General features: G+C 42.8%; 1 long non-coding RNA gene across 1 annotated transcript; it reads left to right on the top strand.

The window, feature by feature from the left end:
* Positions 1-15374: 15374 nt before the first annotated feature.
* On the top strand, positions 15375-22067 carry LOC120409284. Its single transcript, XR_005601236.1, has 3 exons — positions 15375-15504; positions 20649-20866; positions 21538-22067. It is a non-coding gene; the product is annotated as an uncharacterized LOC120409284 (long non-coding RNA).
* Positions 22068-22296: the final 229 nt, after the last annotated feature.

Genomic DNA, 22296 nt, shown 5'->3' with positions numbered 1-22296 from the left:
TTAAAAAATACAAAAAAAAAGGGCAATGTACTGTTATCTTAGTGAAAAAAAAATCACACATACTCAAGGTTAATTTAACCTTTATGTACAAGGGAGTTTAACAATACACAGAGCTGACAAATTCCTCAGTCAATTTATCCAAGCAGTTAGGTATAATAAAACATGACCTTTCCATTAGTTGAACCAGCTCACTGGCTCTGCAGCCAACAAAATAATCTCTGTGAGAACGTGGTGATGGAATTAAAGGGACATTGTCAAGATTGGAAGGTCCATACATTGGTTTACTTTTTTCTTTTATCCATGCACAAAATCCAATAGTACACATTATTAAAAAAAAAAAAACCTACTGTTTTTATAATAAAAAACATTAACCAATGCTGTAGCAGTATGAGGAAGCCTGAACCAACAAAGCAGTGTCCTGGAATTTGGATAATTCACAGGACAAATGAGGAAATTATTTTAATTTAAATATTTAGAAGGGACGTCTGTAAATAGTAAGTAAAATGCTAGTGGAAAAATTATGAAGACACCATGACCAGCGTTTTTAGCTTTTACAGACTAGTCTACATCCTTATTATTTTAAGGTAGGGGAATTATGTAAAATCTTTTCCTGTCACTTATATTCTTCCCCATGTTATTCTTCATGCCTTCTTGCTATGAAGGCGAGAAAAGGGCCCTGTTTCCCAGCAAGCAGCAAATCCCGGGCTCCAATTAAGCCAGCACGCCAGCGCTTCTTCCAAGCTCACCGTTTTGTTCTCCAGAATTTCTGTTTCACTAAAACCTCTCTGGCTGCTATGGTTCCAAAGAAAGCCTTGAAGCCCTGGAGTGTAATGATGCAGAGATGTTATTAGTTATGTTTATCATGAGAGTGCCCAGGGACCAAACAAGAATGTGGCCCAATTGTGCTTGGCTTTATATAGAGCACTAGATTTCGACCTGAGTCCACAAAGAGTCTCGAACAGTAGCATCGGTGAACTTCCCCACTGATCTCAATTCTATGCCAGGAGGTTCCTATTCTTTAGCTGCTGCTCTGAATAATCCACCCCTGCAGCTTCTCTGCATGAGAAATGGGGTGGGACCTGGGAGCAAGCAAATGTGGAGCAGAGTGGGAGAGCAGGCCAGGAGAAGGAGCAGCATGCCAGCAAGGGAGAAGCAGGACCTGTTGAGAATGGATTAGAACTCCTAAGAGAACCAACCACTCCTCCCTGCAGACATGTATCCTATACTGCACTGGGCAGCACAGTATGGGGAGGAGGTGACCAGTCTTCTGTAGAGAAAAAGGTGATTTAGGACTATTTAGAAAAGCTGGAAGAGCACAAGTCCATGGGGCAGGATGTGCTGCATCCAAGGATGCTAAAGGAGTTGGCTGATGTAATTGCAGAGCCAGTGGCCATTATCTTTGAAAACTCATGGCTATAAGGGGAGGTCCAGGATGACTGGAAAAAGGCAAATGTAGTGCCCATCTTTAAAAAAAGGGAAGAAAGAGGATCCAGGGAACTACAGGCCAGTCAGCCTCACCTCAGTCCCTGGAAAAATCATGCCTGACTAGCTGCCTTGTGTGATGAGATAACTGGCTCTGTGGAGAAGGGGAAAGCAGTGGACATGTTCCTTCATTTTAGCAAAGCTTTTGATATGGTCTCCCACAGTATTCTTGCCAGAAAGTTAAGGAAATATGGAATGGATGAATGGACTATAAGGTAGTTAGAAAGCTGGTTAGATCATAGGGCTCAACGGGTAGTGATCAATGGCTCCATGTCTAGTTGGCAGCCAGTTTCAAGCGAAGTGTCCCAAGGGTCAGTCCTGGGGCTTGTTTTGTTCAATATCTTCATTAACGATCTGGAGGATGGCATGGATTGCACTCTCAGCAAGTCTGAAGATGACACTAAACTGGGAGGAGTGGTTGATACGCTGGAGGGTAGGGATAGGATACAGAGGGACCTAGACAAATTAGAGGATTGGGCCAAAAGAAATCTGATGAGGTTCAACAAGGACAAGTGCAGAGTCCTGCACTTAGGAAGGAAGAATCCCATGCACTGCTACAGACTAGGGAATGCCTGGCTAGGCAGCAGTTCTGCAGAAAAGGACCTAGGGGTTACAGTGGACGAGAAGCTAGATACAAGTCAAAAGCTCTCCCTTGTTGCCAAGACAGCTAATGGCATTTTGGGCTGTATAAGTAGGAACATTGCCAGCAGATCAAGGGACGTGATCATTCCCCCCTATTTGGCATTGGTGAAGCCTCATCTGGAGTACTGTGTCCAGGTTTTGGGCCCCACACTACAAGAAGGATGTGGAAAAAATGGAAAGAGTCCAGTAGAGGGCAACAAAAATGATTAGGGGGCTGGAACACATGACTTATGAGGAGAGGCTGAGGAAACTGGGATTATTTAGTCTGCAGAAGAGAAGAACGAGGGGAGATTTGATAGCCGCTTTCAACTACCTGAAAGGCGGTTCCAAAGAGGATGGATCTAGACTGTTCTCAGTGGTACCAGATGATAGAACAAGGAGTAATGGTCTCAAGTTGAAGTGAGGGAGGTTTAGGTTGGATATTAGGAAAAACTTTTTCACTAGGAGGGTGGTGAAGCACTGGAATGGGTTACCTAGGAAGGTGGTGGAATCTTCTTCCTTAGAGGTTTTTAAGGCCCGGCTTTACAAAGCCCTGGCTGGGATGATTTAGTTGGAGATTAGTCCAACTCCCTGCTCAAAGCAAGACCAGATGACCTTGTGAGGTCCCTTTCAACCCTGATATTCTAGGAATCTATGATTCTATGCCCTTATTAAGATATTGCAGTTGTCTAGACCAGAAAATCTAATTTGTGGTCAGTTTCCTAAGAATTATGAGGGATATTTTCAAAACCAGTTAAGGGATGTAAGAGCACCGCTCTCATTTACAACAGGGTTGATTGCACCCCTATCTTAGCTGTTTTTCAAAGTGTCTCTCCAAGATTTTAGGGCCAAATCCAGTAAAAGTGAGCAAAGAATGAGTAAAAAGGGCCTTGTTCTGATAAACATACTGCACCATGTGGCATTTGAAGAAAGGAATTGGCAGCCTCAACATTTTATCACAGATAGATCTGATCAGAAAAAGTTTTTCTCCTCAAACACAGAAAAATGGACATTTAAGGGACTTTTCAGGGAAACGCACACACACACACACCGCCCTACCCACCATGAACTTAGGGTTGAAAACTGAAAACTTTGATTTGGAAACGCTGTCCCAGTGCTTCAGGGGTATTGTGATTAAACTGCCTCATGCCCCCATTCTTCCTCCATGGACTCCTTGGCCAGGCTACATGTCCCAGACCATGGTCTCCCCTCTTGCTGAGCTACTACAGTGCATCATGGGAGTCACATGCCTGTAGTGTGGGTACATCTATGGGAGATGTAGTGTGGCTGGAGACCCCATCCCACAGAAGAAAGATGGGGGACTAGGAGAAGGATGTGGGCATGAGATAACCAATCTACAGCTCCCATGAGGCACTGCAACAGCATTTCAGATGCCTAATTTTCAGTTGTTTTAGTGTTGGGTTTTTCAAGAAAAAAAAGTCAGCTTTCCATGGAAAGGAGATACTTCACTAAAAAAAAAAGTTTAGTTTAGTCAAAACACCCAGTTTTCTATTAAAAGTTAGTTTCAATGGAAATTTTCAACTAGACTTATTCATAGGACTATGTCACTTATGATAATGAGCTGCAGCCTAGTCCTGTCAAATATAGGGAGAACATGGCCGTCTGCTTTTCTCTCACATTGTGATTGTATGCTTTGCATGAAGCCTTTAGCTATAACATCAAAGTGCTCACTTCCCCTACTGGACACTGCATTTTGGAAAGCCATTGCAGAAGTCTTCTCCACTGCCCGCACATTGTTGTGGAGGCCCTGTATTGGCTCAGTGCTCTTCAGCCTCCAGGGCAGCCTTTCCATTGCATTTTATCCTAGACCTTAATGATAATGAAAGCAATGGTTCTCTGATATTACCCAGGCTACTTCACAGAGGTTAATTTGGGTACCTAAATTTAGACACCTCAGTGCATATAAATACTTGAATACTTGTTTTAAGGTACCAAGTGCTGAGCTAGATGCATAAAAGCTTGGATCTTTAGTGCTGGGATGTTCTGTTCTCAGGGGCCAAAAGGAGTTGGATTTACAACTTTCAATAGGAGTAGTGTATCTAACGCCCTTAGACTCTTCAATTTGTATTTAAGCACCTATATCAGATTTTCAGTGGGGATGAATTAGAATACCTGTGTTTCAAAACTGGGTCCATTAAGTCACCATACTATGAGGCTTTGATTATGGTAGTCAGAGTATTGTCTAGTGTGCAAAAAACCTGCCTCTTAAATCCGATTGAAGTTTAATATCATCAAAATAATTTGAGAGATTCCATAAAGAAATCATTAAACTGATCTGAGAAAGAGACAGGTTTAAGATAAACTTTTGTTGCTTCTTCCAGTACTATATGTGACATATGTTGTTCTTAACATGAAGGAATTGTAAACATATAGAAAGGAATCTAAATTATAAGCACCTTGAGGCAAGGATTGTCTCTTTCCATGGACTTGTTCCTGCTCCTATTGAAGTCAAAGAGAAACCCTGCATTGATTTCAGTGGTACAGTCAGAATGCCCTGTTGAGTGTCAAACACACTGTACTGTTTAATAATAGATAGTCAGGTACCTGACACATTTATAGAAAATAGTCAATGGAAAAAATTACTCAAGTTTTAGATTCATTTAATGGTAGTTATAAAGGTTCTTTGAAGACAAAGAGGAACATGCACTGTAAGTTTTACCTACAATTATTACAGAAAAGATGTACTTCAGCTGGGCAAATACATATAAGAAATGTATTTTAAAAACAATTTTCCTTAAAAAAGTGAGTTTAGGTATAATGCATAGTTATCAGTGTGAAAAATAAGAAGTGACAGACAGAGGAACCTTGCCTTTTAGCATGTTCTTTACAATAAAATCATGCTAAGTAAACATGACATTTTAACCTTTTCCTTAGCAATACTACAGAAACAAACTAACAAAAATACGCAACCAGAGACTTGGTGAAGTGAAAGGGTTAAGTCATGTTTAAGCAGAATGTATACTTAGTCCTTTTTATCTCCCTGGGACTTGTTAGCACTCTGAGTACCAATTCACTAAGAATGAATAATACCATGAATGACATCAGCTTCCGCCAATATGCAAGAGGTTACTATGGTAATGGAGAAAGTTTTTCACTGTACAAAAAACGTACCATCCTTGATATATTAGTCAGGCAAAGAAAGCAGTCACATTAACTACAGCAGCTTTCTAATGAATAGTCATTTATGCAGCATGTATGTTAGCAGTTCTGTTGTGTTCTTCTGAACATTAGACCTTTGGCAGTTACACTGAAAAACTTGGCAGATTTACAAAAAAGTGTTAACGTTTTGTTTTCAGAATCTAGTGTTTCCCTTTTGGAGTCCATGTCTTCAGCATATTCACAGAGTTTTTAAACTTAATTCCAACAAGGGAGGTCTCTCTGATGAGCTCAACTGCACTATCTATACTGAGAGAGCAGGAGGCATAAGCCATGCAAGTGTCTCAAAATAGATTTTTTTTTATTAGTTGCTGAAAATCAGTTTGCAGACTCCTTATATTTAGTTGCTCAGCATCTTTTCCATTAGCGTTTAATTCACAGAAACAAAAACAATATATCATATTTTGTACAGCGCAAGAACTGGGAACTAGGACTTTGAATTCTACCAGTGTGATAGAGTGAGGTACTCATTTGTTATGTCATGTCTGACATCAATTCCTTTTATGCCATCAAAACAGTTACCCCAGAATACACTACTGCTCACCATGACTTAAAGTTGAACACAAAGCATTTGTGAAACATAAGTAAGAAACTATTGTTTTCCTATTTCTTTTTCAAAAGTAGAGTGATAATGCCAGAATCACAAGAATACTTTCTTGTTCTGGGATATGAGATTATTCAGCTCTCTCTAATCTGTAAGAGAAGACACCTATCATGTTGGGTAACTGGTGCTTGGACAATATTCTCTTCTGTATCAGTGCTCAGCTCACTGAGGAAGATGCAGTGTGGGGGCAGAGGGGAAGGTGTATCAGGGATCCAGTCACAGATCCATGATTCTGAGGGTCTGGCACCAACACATCTTAGAGCTCCTGATAAGCAGCTCTATGTTTTGCCACAGACATGGCCTTAATGGACCCTATGCCAGTGAAGGATAAACATAGCGGAGCAAAGCTCTACCACATTCTTCCACAAGCATTTCCCCTTCCTTCTCCATTATGCCCCCTGTACCAGGGCTGAGGGATTGAGATGGAGTCAGCAGCACACTTGGAAGCAGCGGAAAGTCTCAGTACACCAGAAGAATAGGGCACCTAGACCCAGATTACAGCCCCTTTATGCCATGTGGGTGGGGCAAAGGGGCTATAAACTCAGCAGGGAATCTGGCCAAATATCCTTTAACTTTCTAGCTTTCTGTGTGCAAATCAAACAGACTCTCCTGGGTTTCAGACCTCTCGAAAGTCTTGCTCCAGCCCACTGTCCCATTACTACAAAAAGTTAGTGAAGACTGTTCAAATCCCATGCAGACACTCATCATCATATTGGATATTTTCTCTCTCAGGAGAGTTTTGAAGGCTGGTTTTAAAGATAAATCATCTTTGAGCTGGTTGAATTTTGCCAACAAAAGTGGTGGTGATGTGTTTACAAATGACATTTTCACAGTTTTACTCCTCCCCCATTATATGACCTGTGATGGAGCTGGCTGACGTTTTCAAATTTCAATGAGATTTTACATTTTGAGTTTTGATTGTGGGGACAGAGAGGGACTACAAAAAAAAATAGAAATCTTATCACTATTTTCCCCCCAGGTCTATTTCTACATTTGAAAGGCATGCTGTCATTTCAGAGGCATTCTGAAAATACAGAACTTTTACCACTTCAAAAATAGATACAGGGATGTGGAATACAAAAATGCAGTCCCAAGGTGATAGGGCCCTGGGAAAGTGAAAATTCCAGTGTCTCCTCTTTGTTCATCAGAATATTGTAGCAACTGAATTGAATCTTTCTGACCTCGTATCAACCAGTTGTATTTTCTCTCACTCACTTACTGTAGTTACTCACAAATGGAGTATGGAGGAATTACTTTTTCACTGGTAGTTTAGGATCGACTGTTCAGCATTTTGATGCTTTATGTAAAGAATGCTAAAACTAACTAGATAAAACTATAGGTCCTGTATAATGTACACAGCACTTCATGAAAATGAAGGCCATAGAAGCACTGATTGGAGGCATGTGTATTGGGCTATATTCTGCTCCTACACATGTGCAAACCAATTGGCTTCAATTGACTTACACAGATATCGGAACAGAATTTAGTCTACTCTTCCAGCTTTTTTGGCGCCCTAGGTGGCGGAAGGTCCCGCCCCTGAAATACCACCCCTAACAGAGGCGGCGGAAGGTCCCGCCCCCAAAATACTGAGGACAACCAGGGCGCCCGAAGTTCCGGCCGCCGCGGTTGCCGCCCCCCAAATGTTAGCGCCCTAGACAACCGCTTAGGTCGCCTAATGAGTTGTGCCAGCCCTGTACAGAAGGGATGGTCTTATGTTTGTGTTATGCCTAGCATTCAGAGCTGGGGCCTCTAGGTGCTATTGCAATACATCAATGATAATATGGGAAGCACTGTATAGACTTCCCAACATTGTTTAAACAATCATCTTAATCCTGATTTGTAAATTATCTGACCCTCTTGTCAGCTATCGTGTGTTTCAGGCAGATTTTTAATATATGGAGAAAATGTTATTTCCTCCTCTAAATGCAGCAATAAAAAATAATAGTACAAAACCTCAACATTTTGACACTTTCACCAAACAATGGTATCTCAGTGCCTGATCCAGCCCTGCAATGAAGTCAATTAGAGTCTTTTCATAGACTTCAGTGGGCTGTCCATCAGGCACCAAGTTAGCAGAGTTTCTCCCTGTACTTCAGATGGAAAGTAACTAATGTCTCAGACCACTCTGTGGCAACTGTTGGTCAAAGACAACTTTTTAATGGCAACCACTCATATGCACAACATACTGTATCTTTGTATTAAAGTCCTGCAAGCAGGTGGGACAATCCATAAAAATTAGGGACCTAGCTCTGAGTCACGTTTGTATCTGAGATTTCAAAATACTTCAGGCAACCCTATTGTCCAAGATATGAACATCTGTGGGAGAATTTTTTAGCCAGATTATAGGTTGATATGCAAAGACTGATCATTGCTAAGTCCACATCTGAAAGAAGTGAGTGAAACCTTCTGGCTAGAACAAGATAAAAAGGTAGATCCAGCTGTAGCTGCTACCTGCTCTTGACAGCAGCTTGGAGTCCAGAGTCCTAAATTGTGCACTTTCCCCACAGCTGGCAGGCAAGCGCAGTGGTGCAATATCAGGTCTGCCATCTCTTCTGGTTGTTTCCTTCAATTAACATCTCAGTGGGCTGAGTCATGAATGAGAGCTAGCCAGCCAGCTCACTCTCCCCCATAGCCCAATCACATCAAAACACCAGGGTAGGCTACTGACATCTTGGGCTGTATCAGGGGATCTGGAGATCTCGATCTGAGTGGTGTTGATCAAACAGGATGGAATTTTCATGAAAGCTTTCACCAAAATGGCTTTTTTCCTGTTAAATTTGAAATTTTGATGAAAGACTTAATAAAAAATTCTAACTTTTTGGATTGCTCAACCAGCTTTGATAACTAACATATTAAAGGTACAGGAACCTCCATCTCCTCTCTAATGCCCTCAATGGCTCCATGTAAATGGGGAATTAGAAATAAGATGCAACCTTGTGAAATCCCACAAGAGCTCCCTTGGGGACGAGCAGCAATTGCCCACTTCTTCCCTCTCAGAATGCTTGGTTAGAGGAGCATCCCAATCCATAGTGTTGACTCCTCTGCAAATAACAATCTTATGCTCAATGGTATCAAAGCAGCTGACAGATCTAATATTAGCATGCACACATAATCTTCATCCACTGCCAGGAGGAATCCCTGTACCAATGCAGATAGATTTCAGTACATACTTTGTTTGGTACCTAGACTGCCAAAGGTCCAATGACAACTGAGGCCACCAGATTCTCTGAGTGTTGCTCCACCAACTTTTCCTATAATAGCACATGCAAATGAAATAAAGTGAATTGTTGGTCAGATTGGTCAGTGGGCGCCGCGATCGGCCGAACCTGCCAACACAGCAGGTAAACAAACTGGCCCGGTCCACCAGGGTGCTTACCCTGGCCAGCCACGTGCCAGAGGTTGCTGACCCCTGTTCTACAGTATCCAAGTTAGACAAATCACCAGTTGAGAACTATTCATTCATTATCAGTGTGCATGTACACTTAGTTCATTGGGTCTTCAACAGAACATGAGGGGTCAAAAATACACTAATGTAATACAGGATTTATTTTACTGACTATAGCTATAGAGGAAACTGGAATTTCCCTATACAGTCCAGAAGATAAGTGAAGAGTAACCAGGAATTGGTGCTATTGATGATACTCATGGTAATTTATGGCAAAAGCACAAGACGCTCATGGTAAGCTGGTAATAAGCATTTGTACCAATACTGGAAGAAGAATGTATTTGACAACAGTTTTAGTTGCATTTAGTAGTAATAATTTCATTGTCAGTAGTTCCACAGAGCAGCAAGTAATAATTTAAGATTAATTAATGTTTCAAAGAAGAATACAAAGGAAGAGTTTCACAGCATTCTTCCCACCTGTGCTATTATTGTTATTATTAGAAGCTCAACTGCAGCTGCTGGTTTCTGGCTCAAAATCAGACATTCCCCCATTCCCCCTCCCTCCCACAAACATACTTTTTAAAACTAAGAATAATGCAGATATTTATATTTTAGACTGACCATGGTTTTTCCTTTTGCAAAATTGAGGGATGTTTAGATTTTCCACATTCCACAGCTCATGACCTCTACAGCAAATCTCTTTTTCCTTCCATTGTTAAAGATTATTTTATTTCAGTACAAGTATGGGAGAATGCAGTTTAATATCAAGTCCATTAAACATACCACCAAGAGCTACAAAACTCTACCTTTTAGTCTTCAAGGAAAGTTCAAAGCACAGTGGTCCCACTTCTAATGCAACAGAATGTAAATTTAAAAACAGAGTAAGCTCCAAAACTAGTATTAGAACAGCACCAAAAATGCTATTTTATTTTTTAAGAGAACAGGTGAAAACAAGTCTAAAAAAATTATTCTTGTGCCTGTATTATCACTACAGCTCATTTACAGCAGTGTGAGAACAGAAATCAGTCCCACTCACAACTGACTGACGAAAATATATCAGTAATGCTGATTTTGCTTTCACTTTACCTAATGTCTCTCTCTTCTATCTGTTCTCAGTGTTCACATACTGAATATTATGGGCCCAATTTTGGGGTCTGCTGCAGCTGATTTGGCCCAATCCAGCAGCACAACACAGCCTGAAACCTGGTTTACTGATGCCTCTTGGTTAAGGGAAATCCCTGGGTGGTGTAGCGTGCAGACACTCTATACCACCATTTCCTTCCTATCCTCTAGCATAAAGGATATCTCCTGGAGAGAGAGACACAGCAGGGTTTACCTCATGATTCCCAGCTACTGGAATGGCTCCTTGACAACAAACAACGTTGGGTATAATTTAGAGTTGCATTGAGACTGCTCTAAACCAGTCAGGGGACCAGACTAAATTGCTCCAATCCTAGGGCCATTCAAAGGAAACTTAGAACCACCTTTGACCTCCCTTTCCTCCCAGGGTCTATAACCTGCAGCTGAGGATCTAGCAACTATCTCCAGGAAAAGACTTAGATGTGCTATGTTCTGTATAGGACCAGTCTCTATACTGAGGGCCTCACAAACATTAACTCATTCTCACAACATTCCATTGTGTTATCCAGGTTTCCCTTTCATTCTGCTCTCAGGTCCTTCCTCTTTCCATTCGGTCCTTATGATGTGACTGGGTCTTACGACACACACACATGCCTCAAATGGGGCAATCTCCTCTCTGAACACTAATAATGCTGAGTTCTTCCATCCCAAAGTGCTTAACAAACTAGATGCATTGAGAACTAACCTCTTCAGTCAGGAGTGACAGCCAAGCAATGCACAGCACAACAAACCGAAGAATTGGGGGCAGGTGACATGTAAGTGTTGTGGGAAATGTCATGTCAAGACAAAGCATGTATTAGAGTGCCAGAGGGGGAGAGAGACCTCTGGGAACTGTGGGGAGGGAGACTGCTGAGCGTCCCTCTGTTGTCACTGCAGCCTGTGTTTATCATGGATGCAATGCACTTGGGCTAGAAGAATTCACTCAACAGCAGCTAAGCAGAAAGCAGAGGATAGGATGCACTTCAGAGTGGGAAGGGGCTTATTCCTACAAGGCTGAAGACTGGGATGCAGGCAGAGGAGAGCTTGGAGGAGAGGTAAAGAGTATGTGGGGAAAAAAAACTCAGGTGGGAAGAGGGAAGATCCAATGAGAGCTTGCGAACTGGAGAACAGAACTGGAGCTTGAAAATTGAAATAGCTCTGGAGGAAAGAAGTGTGGGAGACTGGCAATTTTCATGGAAGATCAGAAAGCAAATCTTGTCCTTCCTATGAGGATGGGTTTTTTATTTGAATCTGAAACCCTGATATTACTGTACAGCTTTAGCACATGTGGAGTTAGAGCTGTCTGGAAAATGGGAACAATTTTTAATGAAAATTCTCACCAAAAAAAAAGTCTTTCTTGCATTTTAAAATATTTTGGCTAGTAGTAATATCGCTGGCTTACAGCTCAATAATTAGCAATGCAATGTTGAGGTTTTTAAGCACTTTTACTGTAGATCTGGAAGAACTGCAGATTTTTCAGTTAAGATTAAAAAACAAGTTTAGTGTGCAAATAACAGTGAGCTGACAAGCCACATTTCACATGCTTCAGTGCATGCCATGCTTTGGAACTCCAGCGCTAGACTGAAACTTTGTCCTAGTTTGAGTTTCTCAATAGGGATCATCTGTCAGCTTCCAGGTAATAATAAAGCAAGTCAGAAGATACTCAGAGGTATGTCCCTATCAAACTCAATGTCCATTTTGGTCAATTTCACAGCCACAGGATTTTAAAAATTGTAAACTTCATGATTTCAGCTATTTAAATCTGAAAGGGTGTTGTAATTGTAGGGGTCCTGACCCAAAAAGGAGTTGGGGGGGCACAATGTTATTGTAGGGGAGTTTGCCGTACTGCTACCCGTACTTCTGCACTGCTGCTGGCAGCAACACTGCCTCCAGACCTGGGTAGCTGGAGAGCAGTGGCTGCTGGCTGGGGGCCCAGCTCTGAAGGCAGCACCGCCAGCAGCGGCGCAGCCTTCAGAACTAGGCACCCAGCCAAGAGCCGCTGCCCTCCAGCCACCCAGCTCTGAAGGTAGTGCAGAAGTAAGGGTGGCAATACTGCACCCCTCTAAAATAACCTTGTGACACCCTCCCCCGCAAATCCCTTTTGGGTCAGGACACCCAATTTGAGGAACTCTGGTCACCCCCGTGAAATTTGTATAGTAGAGGGTAAAAGCACACAAAAGAGCAGATTACACAGAGGGAGACCAGATTTCATGTTCCGTGACATGTTTTTCATGGCCGTGAATTTGGTAGGGCCCTACTCATATGCCTTAATATTTGAGGTTTAAAACCTCAAAGAACGGAAGAAAAGCCTCTGAATCAAAAAAGGAGATGTATTAATTTCACTTTTTAAAATAGTGGTGTCTGCCTGATTGAGAACACAGGTTTCATTACTGGAACACCGTGGCTAAGCTACCAATAGACATTCCATTAGCACTGTCTTCAGGAGAAGATTGCTAATAGCTTGATCTCTTCCCCCCTGAAAGTTGCACCGGTGAGAAGACTGAAAATGAACCACTCCCCCTAGAAATGAGATCTTCAGAAGAGAACAAGTGACAGCATGACATTTAACTAGATTTGCAGCTGTACTGGATAATCTAGTTTCACTGTTTATGCATAGGGCATTTCTAGAGTATTAGTGCACTGATTTCAGGACAGAATTGGTTTTTTTTAATAATAGTCTAATGTGGGTCAGTGCATTGCATATAAAAATATCAAAAGCTAAGGAAGATTTAAAATAAGCTGCACAGTCTGTTTGTGTTATTGGAATTTACACTCCATTGGTCATGCAACCGCAGCTTCTTACCTGTGTGCTAGCTTAATCCCCACTTGCTTACCCTTCCCCCTCCTTCCCCAATATGCCTCTGATTGTTTTCCTTGCCCTGTAGCTTGCAGCTATTGCTTCTGTGCCCCTCACTCCAGGTCCTTTGCCACTCTGAATTTCTTTGATCCATACAGCATTCTTTAGCCCCCTTGCTCAGGATGGAATTCTATCCCTACTATTCCCCACGCTTCCCATAACCCACTTGTCTTCTTGCCTCTCAGCTGTTGATGATTGTCCCCAGCCTTGACAATTAGAGTGAGGGATGAAGGGGGTTAAGGTAGGTCTTCCATTTCAAAAGATGATTTATCATGGTACTATGGATCACCTGAGCCTTCATGAATCTGTAATTTAATCAACCATATAAATAATCACTGCCACATCTGTACCAGTGAGAATGGTAGGTTGTGTACATTCAGGGGAAGAGAGGTCTAAGGTGTTATCCAGTCAGAACAAGGTCCTTTAATCAACAACAAGTGTACCCCAGATTTGAGGCTAGAGGTAAAATTTTCAAATACATTTAAGTGACTTAGTGTGGTATAAATCAAAATAAATAGAGGGTAAAAGGCTTCTAAGTTCTAGGCATACATTCATTATAAAAATACTATCCAAACTGACAGCCATGTCAGCCTATAAAAACTCCTAGACCACCAACACTGAAGATCATCCCCTTCCTCCTCCATGCCTTCATTCTCTCTAAGGAAAACTCAGGAAGGATAAATAAGCATTACAGTGTTCCTGAAAGATCAAGTATGGATTCCGCTGGAGTAAAACTGACCAAGTGGCAGACACAAGGATCCTCCATTCAGAATGCCCTGCCCCAACTTCCAGACAAAATACATTTAGAGGCTATTTTCATGAGTGTTGCTGTGGATTTTAACTGCTAGGCTAGGATGCAAGGAGAGAGAGGCAGTCTTTAAGGTATACAAACCCCAAACTGTTCAGAAAGATATAGATACCTTGAATAGTACCTGGAAATTAACTGGAAGACAGCACAGGTGCAACATGTTTCCTGTGGAAGCACTGCTCATAAGCACAGTGCTGCACTTTGCCATAGCTGAACTTCCTGAGCAGACTTCAGGTGTAGCCCAGATACAGAATATTGCATTCAAATGGGGAGTTGACAAGCCTGCAGTCAATCTGCAAAAGTTTGCACCTGAAAAATTAAGTTACAACAACCTAGCCAGGTGTGGATGACAAAAATGATCATTCATGACCATTGCTGTTCTCTGAACATGCAAAAGAAACTCAGGATCCAACAGGTTAAAACTGACCATGTACAGATTCCTAGAGTCCTTTCACAGCCCATTACCAAATCCTTCCCAAGGAAGTATTATCTTGCAATTAAGGCTCTGGATCACCAGATTCAATTCCCATCTTTGCCAGACTCTGCATGACACTGGCTAAATCATTTTAATTTCTCAGTCCATCAATAAGCATCACGTGTAACATGAGGATAACCACACTTCTTTTATCAGTATTATCTGTTCAGATTGAAAGAGTTTCGGGACTGGGGAGGTCTCTTACAACATGTATGCAGTGTTGAGAAGAACAGGGCCCTGATCTTAATTAGACCCGCTAGGTGTTACTAAAATACAAATAATGAATAAAGTCCAAAATATCCAAATTGGCCGGAATACAGAAGATAAAATGAGATTTTTTTTGACCTGCAAGTGTAACCTTTTGGTGAGCTAGAGTTTACTTCACTGCTCTTTTCCTAGTGCCTAAAAACAGCTCCTATAAAAAAGCACATGGAAACCTAGAATTCAGTCACTGAGGATTTTCAACATTCAACAGGATTGCACAGGATCACCCTCCCCACAATCAAATCCAAAAATAACAAAAGAAATGAATTTAGTTCTTAAGTACCAACTTGCTTTATCATTATAAGATTTTATAAACAACAAACACCTTAATTTCGAGAGCATAAGGCTACTTCAAATCCACACACATATTTACCATTATATATACACACTTAAAGAAAAGAAAAGAAAAGAAAAGAAAACAAAAATCTCAACAGGTCAGTACCCACAGAAACAAAGTGGGAAGTAACTCAGAGCTCCCAAAAGCTTAGGTTCAGTTCACCTGAGTCTGAGTCTTTAATCACCAAATCTATATAGTTCATGAAGTCAAAAGCACTGCAGTCCATGCAGACTCTTCCTCCTCCTCTGCTAAAATCACTAAGGGGCTAGTCTCCACTTACTGGGGGATCCAGGTGTGGTGATCGATCCACTGGGGGTTGACCGCCGATCGTGATACCTGTAGACTCCGGTACTCCACTGGAACGAGAAGCATAAGGTAACCCAGTACAGTATAGATACCACAACAAGTTGACCTAAGGTACATTGACTCCAGTTATATTATTCCCATAGCTGGAGTTGCGTAACTTAGGTTGAGTTAGCCCAGTAGTGTAGATCTGCCCTCAGTTAGCTACTTGCCCCTGAGGGAGTATGACTCCAGCTACAGGGAACCCAAACTACCACACCCAATTCCAGAACCCTGTGGGTGTGGAGTGCTAATTGTGCATCAGCCTAGCAACAATGAAATGACCCAGGAACAACTCATTCCTCCCCCACTTCTCTCTAGTTCTCTTAAAAATATATCTCCCTGTTAAGCATCTGTAGGGTGACCAGATGTCCCAATGTTATATGGACAGTCCCGATTTTGGGGTCTTTTTCTTATATAGGCTCCTATTACCCCCCACCCCATCCCGATTTTTCACATTTTCTGTCTGGTCACCCTAAGTATGTGGGTTACACAAGCAAGCAGAGAGTGGCATGAACTTAGGTGACCTGTCAGCAGGCCACCCATTAAAAAGGATTTCACCATTAATTACGTTCTTTCAATACAAGAGGAGGCAAGAAACAAAATGTAATTGACAGGGTCTAATGAGTATATTGTATAAATGTACATAAGCTATTTCACTTTGTACTTCATTTGAATTTACTCTGTGTCATTAAATAATGAAGTTGAGACTAGCAGGGTTGAAAAAATAGAAACTTGCTAAATGAAAATATTTTTACATATGCATATAAATTTGTGAAAATAGCACCAGAGATTTAAGATTCTGACACTCCCTATTAACATGTCTTCATAGTATTGCCATTGCTAAAATGAATAGTAATGCTATTTGCAGCAGCTTTAACTAAAAAGAGTGATCATGTTAACTCAAGCCTTATGAATAATGTATAAGGCTGTATTCAGTTTAGTCACCTCATCTTGCATTTGGTTAAAATCACAAAACAAAGGACTATACTGGGCATTAAACAGCAATTTCTCATTCTAGCTGCTGTAGCATTACTTCAGAGCAATTGAAGACTAAAGATTGCAAAGCCATTCCATTAAGTGAGACTTTTAAGAGATGTTCTCTTTCTCAGATAGAGGCCAGTCTGGAAATTTTTCTATTTTTATTTTAATCTTTTAGGCTCTTGATGATTTTTTAATAGGGCATGGAAAAATCAATTAAATCTTTTTATCTGGATGCTATTACAGAGTTTTACTCTTGTGGGTAGCCAGGTAGAGCTAATTAACCAAAGAAAGCATTTTGTACTTTAAAATGGTGTAAGAAAAGATTATGTTAACAGCCTAAAGATCTAGTAGCTTTTAAAAATGAAGAGGTATTTTAATGGCAATAGTGCATGGGTTGAATTAGGATTTTAGTTGTAAGAAAGTTATTCAGAAAATAAGACAGACCCCTAAAATCTCTATTTAAATAAAGTCAAACTGATCATTATATTCTTGTAAATAAAGCCAAACTGAACATTTTATTCTTGTAAAGAACAGTACCAGTTTACTACACCAAGATTAAAAAACATAACAAAACAAACAAAAAGCCTACTACCTTACAATTGTGTTTTGGACCATGACTAATTAACAGAGCTGGGCAGGAAACTGTGTTCCCATCCCATGGGAGTTTGAAATTTTAAGTGATTTACCGGTCCCAGATCAGGATAAAAAAATCAACAAGCTCAAAAATTTTCATAAACTGATAATCTGAAAAAATTCAGATCAGGTCACTCAAAATATTTTGTTTATCTAATTTGACATATTTTATTTAGCTTTTAGTATAAATTAAAATTTCAAAACAAAAACATTTTTAACCAAAAAATGGAACTCTTTTTAAAAAGGCAGAATGTCCCATTTTGACAATTTCAAAACTTTTTTCAAAAGATTTTCATATTGGGTGATTGTCAGAACAGACTCTTTCCCATGAACAGTTTCAGGGCCACCCAGACGGGGGGGGGGGGGGCGGCAAGTGGGGCAATTTGCCCCAGACCCCAGGCTCCACAGGGCCCCCACGAGAATGGCTGAGGCTCCCTCCCCGGCCCCACCCGACCCCCTCTCCACCTCTCTCCCGGAGCCTCAGCGCATCCAGAAGCTTCGCTCGACAGCTGCAGCGTGGCTCCGGCGAGGCCCCTGAGCTCCGCCCCGCTCAGAGCCGCGTGGTCAGGGGGCGGGGCTGCGAGCTCCAGTGGGGCCTGAGTTCCCTCCGCTCGGCCTGGAGCTCGCAGCCCCGCCCCTGACCACGTGGCTCTGAGCAGGACGGAGCTCAGGGGCCTCGGTGGAGCCACGCTGCCAGTGTCGAGGGAAGCTGCTGGATGCGCTGAGGCTCCAGGTGAGGGGGGAGCAAGGGGTAAGGGGCCGGGGTTGGCCAAGGGGCAGGAAGTCCCAGGGAGAGTCCGGGCATAAGGAGGGGGCAGATGTGTGGGGGGGCAGTCAGGGAACAAGGAGGGTTGGATTGTGGGCGTTCCGGGGTTCTGTCAGGACTCAGCGGGGGGTCGGGGCAGTCAGGGGACAGGGAGCAGGGGTGGGGTCCCAGGGTGGTGGTGGTGGTGGTGGGGTCTCTGGGGGATGGTGAGGGGACAAGGAGCAGGATGGGTTGGGGATTCTGGGTGGGCAGTCAGGGGGCAGGAAGTGGGTGAAGGTCGGATAGGGGGCAGGGCCAGGCTGTTTGGGAGGTACAGCCTTCCCTACCCTAAAGCTCATTCAGCAGTTTGAGGCTTGCAGAAGAGCCAAGCTGTTAGCTTTTCCAGTAGGGCTACCATCCCTTTCACTTCTCAAATGCCAAATTATAGTCTATATGTAATTTCAGTGCCATAGGGAGATTCATGTCGGGGAGGGTAGCTTCATTTAAATTAGCCACTGGGGGAGGGATCACATGAGAAGAGCAATATACTTCCCAACCCTACCAAGGGAGACCCCCTCTCCCCTACATTCCCTGAGGCTCCAGAGGGGTTAATTCAGTGGTTCTCAAACTTTTATACTGGTGACCCCTTTCACATAGCAAACCTCTGAGTGCAACCGCCCCCCCCCACCATAAATTAAAAACACTTTTTTATATATTTAACACTATTATAAATGCTGGAGGCAAAGCAGGGTTTGAGGTGGAGGCTGACAGCTCGCGACCCCCAGTAATGACCTCGTGACCCCCTGAGGGGTCCCAACCCCAGTTTGAGAACCCCTGGGTTAATATAATTTTAGCACCCTGTGTCCATTCACATGCATGTGCTATTTCGAGCATTTCAGTTTTCACAACATAGGCTCATCCCAGATTCTGGAACAAGCTCAAATGCTCAGTTCGTGGAGTATGTACATAAGCTATACTAAAGACAAACCCACAGTAACCGTCTCCAATTTGTGAGGGACCCCATGGAGCCAGTCTCTAGGAAACAGATAAATGCATGGAGGTTAAGTTCATTAATGGCTATTAGCCAGGATGGGGAAGGAATGGTGTCCCTAGCCTCTGTTTGTCAGAGGGTGGAGAGATGGATGGCAGTGGAGAGATCACTTGATCATTACCTGTTAGATTCACTCCCTCTGGGGGACTTGGCATTGGCCATTGTCGGTAGATAGGATACTGGGCTGGATGGACCTTTGGTTTGACCCAGTATGGCTGTTCTTATGTTCTAACCTAAATGAACCCAAAGTTATGGAGACAGATATGAGTCAAGGAAGCCAGCAGAGTATCAGAAACCAGGAAAAATCTCTGACTGGATGGGCTCAGGCATTTGGTCATGAGTTGAGGTGGTTCAAAAGTTTTGGATTTATTTTTTAAGCAGAATTTTTTTATTGTTTCTTTAAACAATCACACACAGCAAGCAGCAAATATTTGGCCACACACTTCTGAAACCCCAAACCATATTCAGGTTTTGGCAGACTAATTGCAGCTTTTCAATTAAAAAAAAACACAACAAATTTTGAAGGAAAGCAGACATTGTCCGTGATTTTTTTCTGCTTTTTAAAAAACCTAGATTTCGATCCAGAAAAAGTTTTGACGGAAAATATTTGTCCAACCCTTTTAATGAGCTTTAGTGCCTTTTAGCACTAGCTGATGCTGAGAACCAGTGATACCTTGTAAAGAAGTTTTCTCAAAACTGGGTTTGTGCTGAGATGCAGAAGGTTTATTTTTCCCAGGGCCGCCCATGGCGTGGGAGCAAGTGGGGCAATTTGCACCAGGCCCCGCAGGGGCCCCCATGAGAATATAGTATTGTATAGTATTGCAATTTTTTTTATGGAAGGAGCCCCCAAAATTGCTTTGCCCCAGGCCCCCTGAATCCTCTGGGCGGCCCTGAACAGTTTCAGTTTCAATGAATCTGTATTATTTGACAAAAGAGTGGGAAATTCCTGACCAAACCTGCTAATGAATACTGTAGTACTGTGTTTGAAAAATTCAATCCACCATTCCTCCATAATGGGTAGGAAGTTTTCCTGGGGAAAGTGCCATTAGCCACTGAGGAATCAAAGGCTTGGTCTACTGTGGCAAGTTTTTTCTCCAGAAGGCAGCTTCTGGTGCTGAAACAGCAGAGGTGTACACACTGCAAAGCCACTTTTTTGCCGAAATACCTTAGTTGCAGTGCTGTAATAAAAGCACCACAACGAGAGTCATAAGGCTTTTTGAACCGAGGCTTTAGTGCGGTAGTGCCAGTGTAGACACCGTGCTTGATTTTAGTGCTGTTATTGGCCTCCAGATGGTGTCCCACAATGCCCATCCTGACCACTCTGGTCAGTAGTTTCAACTCTACTGCCCTGAAGCCAGCTAAGCAACATTCTGCCCCTCCCCTTTTAAAGCCCCAAGAATTTTGAAATTCCCCTTCTTGTTTGCTCAGAGTGTAGAGCTCACATCACATCTTCCCAGCTGACCACGATGGCTCCACACAGCAAACAATCTCCCACTTGGACCACTGCAGAGCTACTGGATGTGATAAGTGTTTGGGGAGAGGAAGCTGTGCAGTCACAGCTGTGCTTGAGCTGCAGGAATTTTGATACCTACAGCCAGATTGCATGCAGCTTGCGTAAAAAGGGATATGCCTGAGACATGCTGCTGTGCAAAGCAAAGGTGAAGGAGTTGAGGAACGCATGCCACAAGGCAAGGGAGGCAAACCGTCGCTCTGGTGCTGCACCCTAAACCTGCTGCTTTTATAAGGAATTGGATGCTATCCTAGGTAGTGACCCCACCTCCACCGCAAAGAGCCCCGTGGATACTTTGGCGGGTCTGGAGCCAGTGGAAAGTTGACCTAACCCAGAGGAGGAAGTCATTGATGAAGAGGTGGAGGCTGAAGATGTGGAGCCCTATGATGCGGCTAGTCAGGAGCTGTTCTCCACTCCAGCCAGTCTCTGCAATCACGCTCTGGCGAGCCAGAAGCAGGACAGGAGACCCCAGGTAAGTGGTTTTGCTTTGTAAAGTTCCGAAGCGAGTTAATGACAGAGAATGTAGAAGGCTGGCTTTGTTTCTGTGTGCTGAGCATTTCCCCTCATGGCTAGGCAATACAGAGGAACAGGGAGTTGATGCACTCCGAGCTTTCACAGAAATCCTCCAGAAAGATCTCTAGGAAACTTTCCTGGGGGTACTCAGCAATCCTCTGCTGGAGGTTCCTTGGCAGAGCTGCTTTGTTCCTTCTTCCATTGAGAGACACTTTCCCATGCCACTCTGCAATTACTTGGGCAGGGACTAAAACTGCACACAGGAGAGCAACATAGGGGCTGGGGCAGAAGCCACAAGTGTGTAGCAGACACACCCTTGCTTCCCTGTTTACCCTCAGAAGTGAGATATCTTCCATAGTGACTGCCACCTGTGGAAAAGGGTGGGAAAGTTTAGAGTGTTGCCCCACATAAGTAGCCCATCATCTTTTCAGATTGCTTTTCTGCAATACACAAGGCTCCTGCCCCTGGTTTCATTCACAATTCCTGGGGTCTTCTGCCTCTTGTGTGCTTGACTAGGGTCACTGAGAAAGTGATAGGTATGTTACCAGCAGTGCATTAATGTTACTGTTTCACTGCTCTGTGTGTAGTTCACAACAGCGCTTCTGTTTATTGTGAGTTATGCCTCTCCAGACTTCACCTTGAGAACCAACCCTCCAACAGAAGCAGAGCGTCTGCGCAAGATAAGAAAATGGCTGAGATGGACCAAGGAAGATATGTTCTGGGTGATGCTGCAGCAGTCAGAGATAGAAAATACCAAACACAAGAAGTTGAGGGAAAGCGACAAGCAGGAAAGAGAAGAGAAGGATTCTTACAACAGGGATGCCACAGAGCGGCTGATTGAAGTTCTGGAGTGTCAAACCGACATGCTCCAGACTCTCGTAACACTGAAGACTGAGCAGACTGATGCATGCCCGCCCTCCCCTTCAGCATATTCAGAACTCTTTCCCATGAACTCCCCAAACTCCCCTCGCGCATTTCTTTCCGACTTCTGGCACTTCACCCTTTCCTCTACACTCCAGCCCTACAGACAGCTGTTCCAATGAAAGCTGGACCTATACTCAGCTATGAAAATCAACCCCTTCCCCCCGGTACCTTCTCACCCATCAACAGTGAGTATGTGTGTGTGTTAAGTCCCCATGGTGTTGTGGTTTATTTGGCAATAAAAGCAAAGATTTTTGAATTATAAACACTCTTTATTTCTTTTTATGCAAGGTATGATACCTCATGGCACCTGCAAATCAACAGGAACTTTCATTAGTTCTTTACATTGAATCCTAGGCCTTATCAATCACAATTGCTTCCTAGCCTACCAAATGTAATTAACCATTGTAGTCCCAAGCATAGCAACAAGCATTACTGGTTTTCATCTTCGAAGCATTGCCTCAAGGC

Source organism: Mauremys reevesii, linkage group 1, assembly GCF_016161935.1.
Source record: "Mauremys reevesii isolate NIE-2019 linkage group 1, ASM1616193v1, whole genome shotgun sequence".
Taxonomy (NCBI): domain Eukaryota; kingdom Metazoa; phylum Chordata; order Testudines; family Geoemydidae; genus Mauremys; species Mauremys reevesii.
Note: the sequence above shows the minus strand (reverse complement) of the source record. Positions and strands in the feature narration are given on the sequence as shown.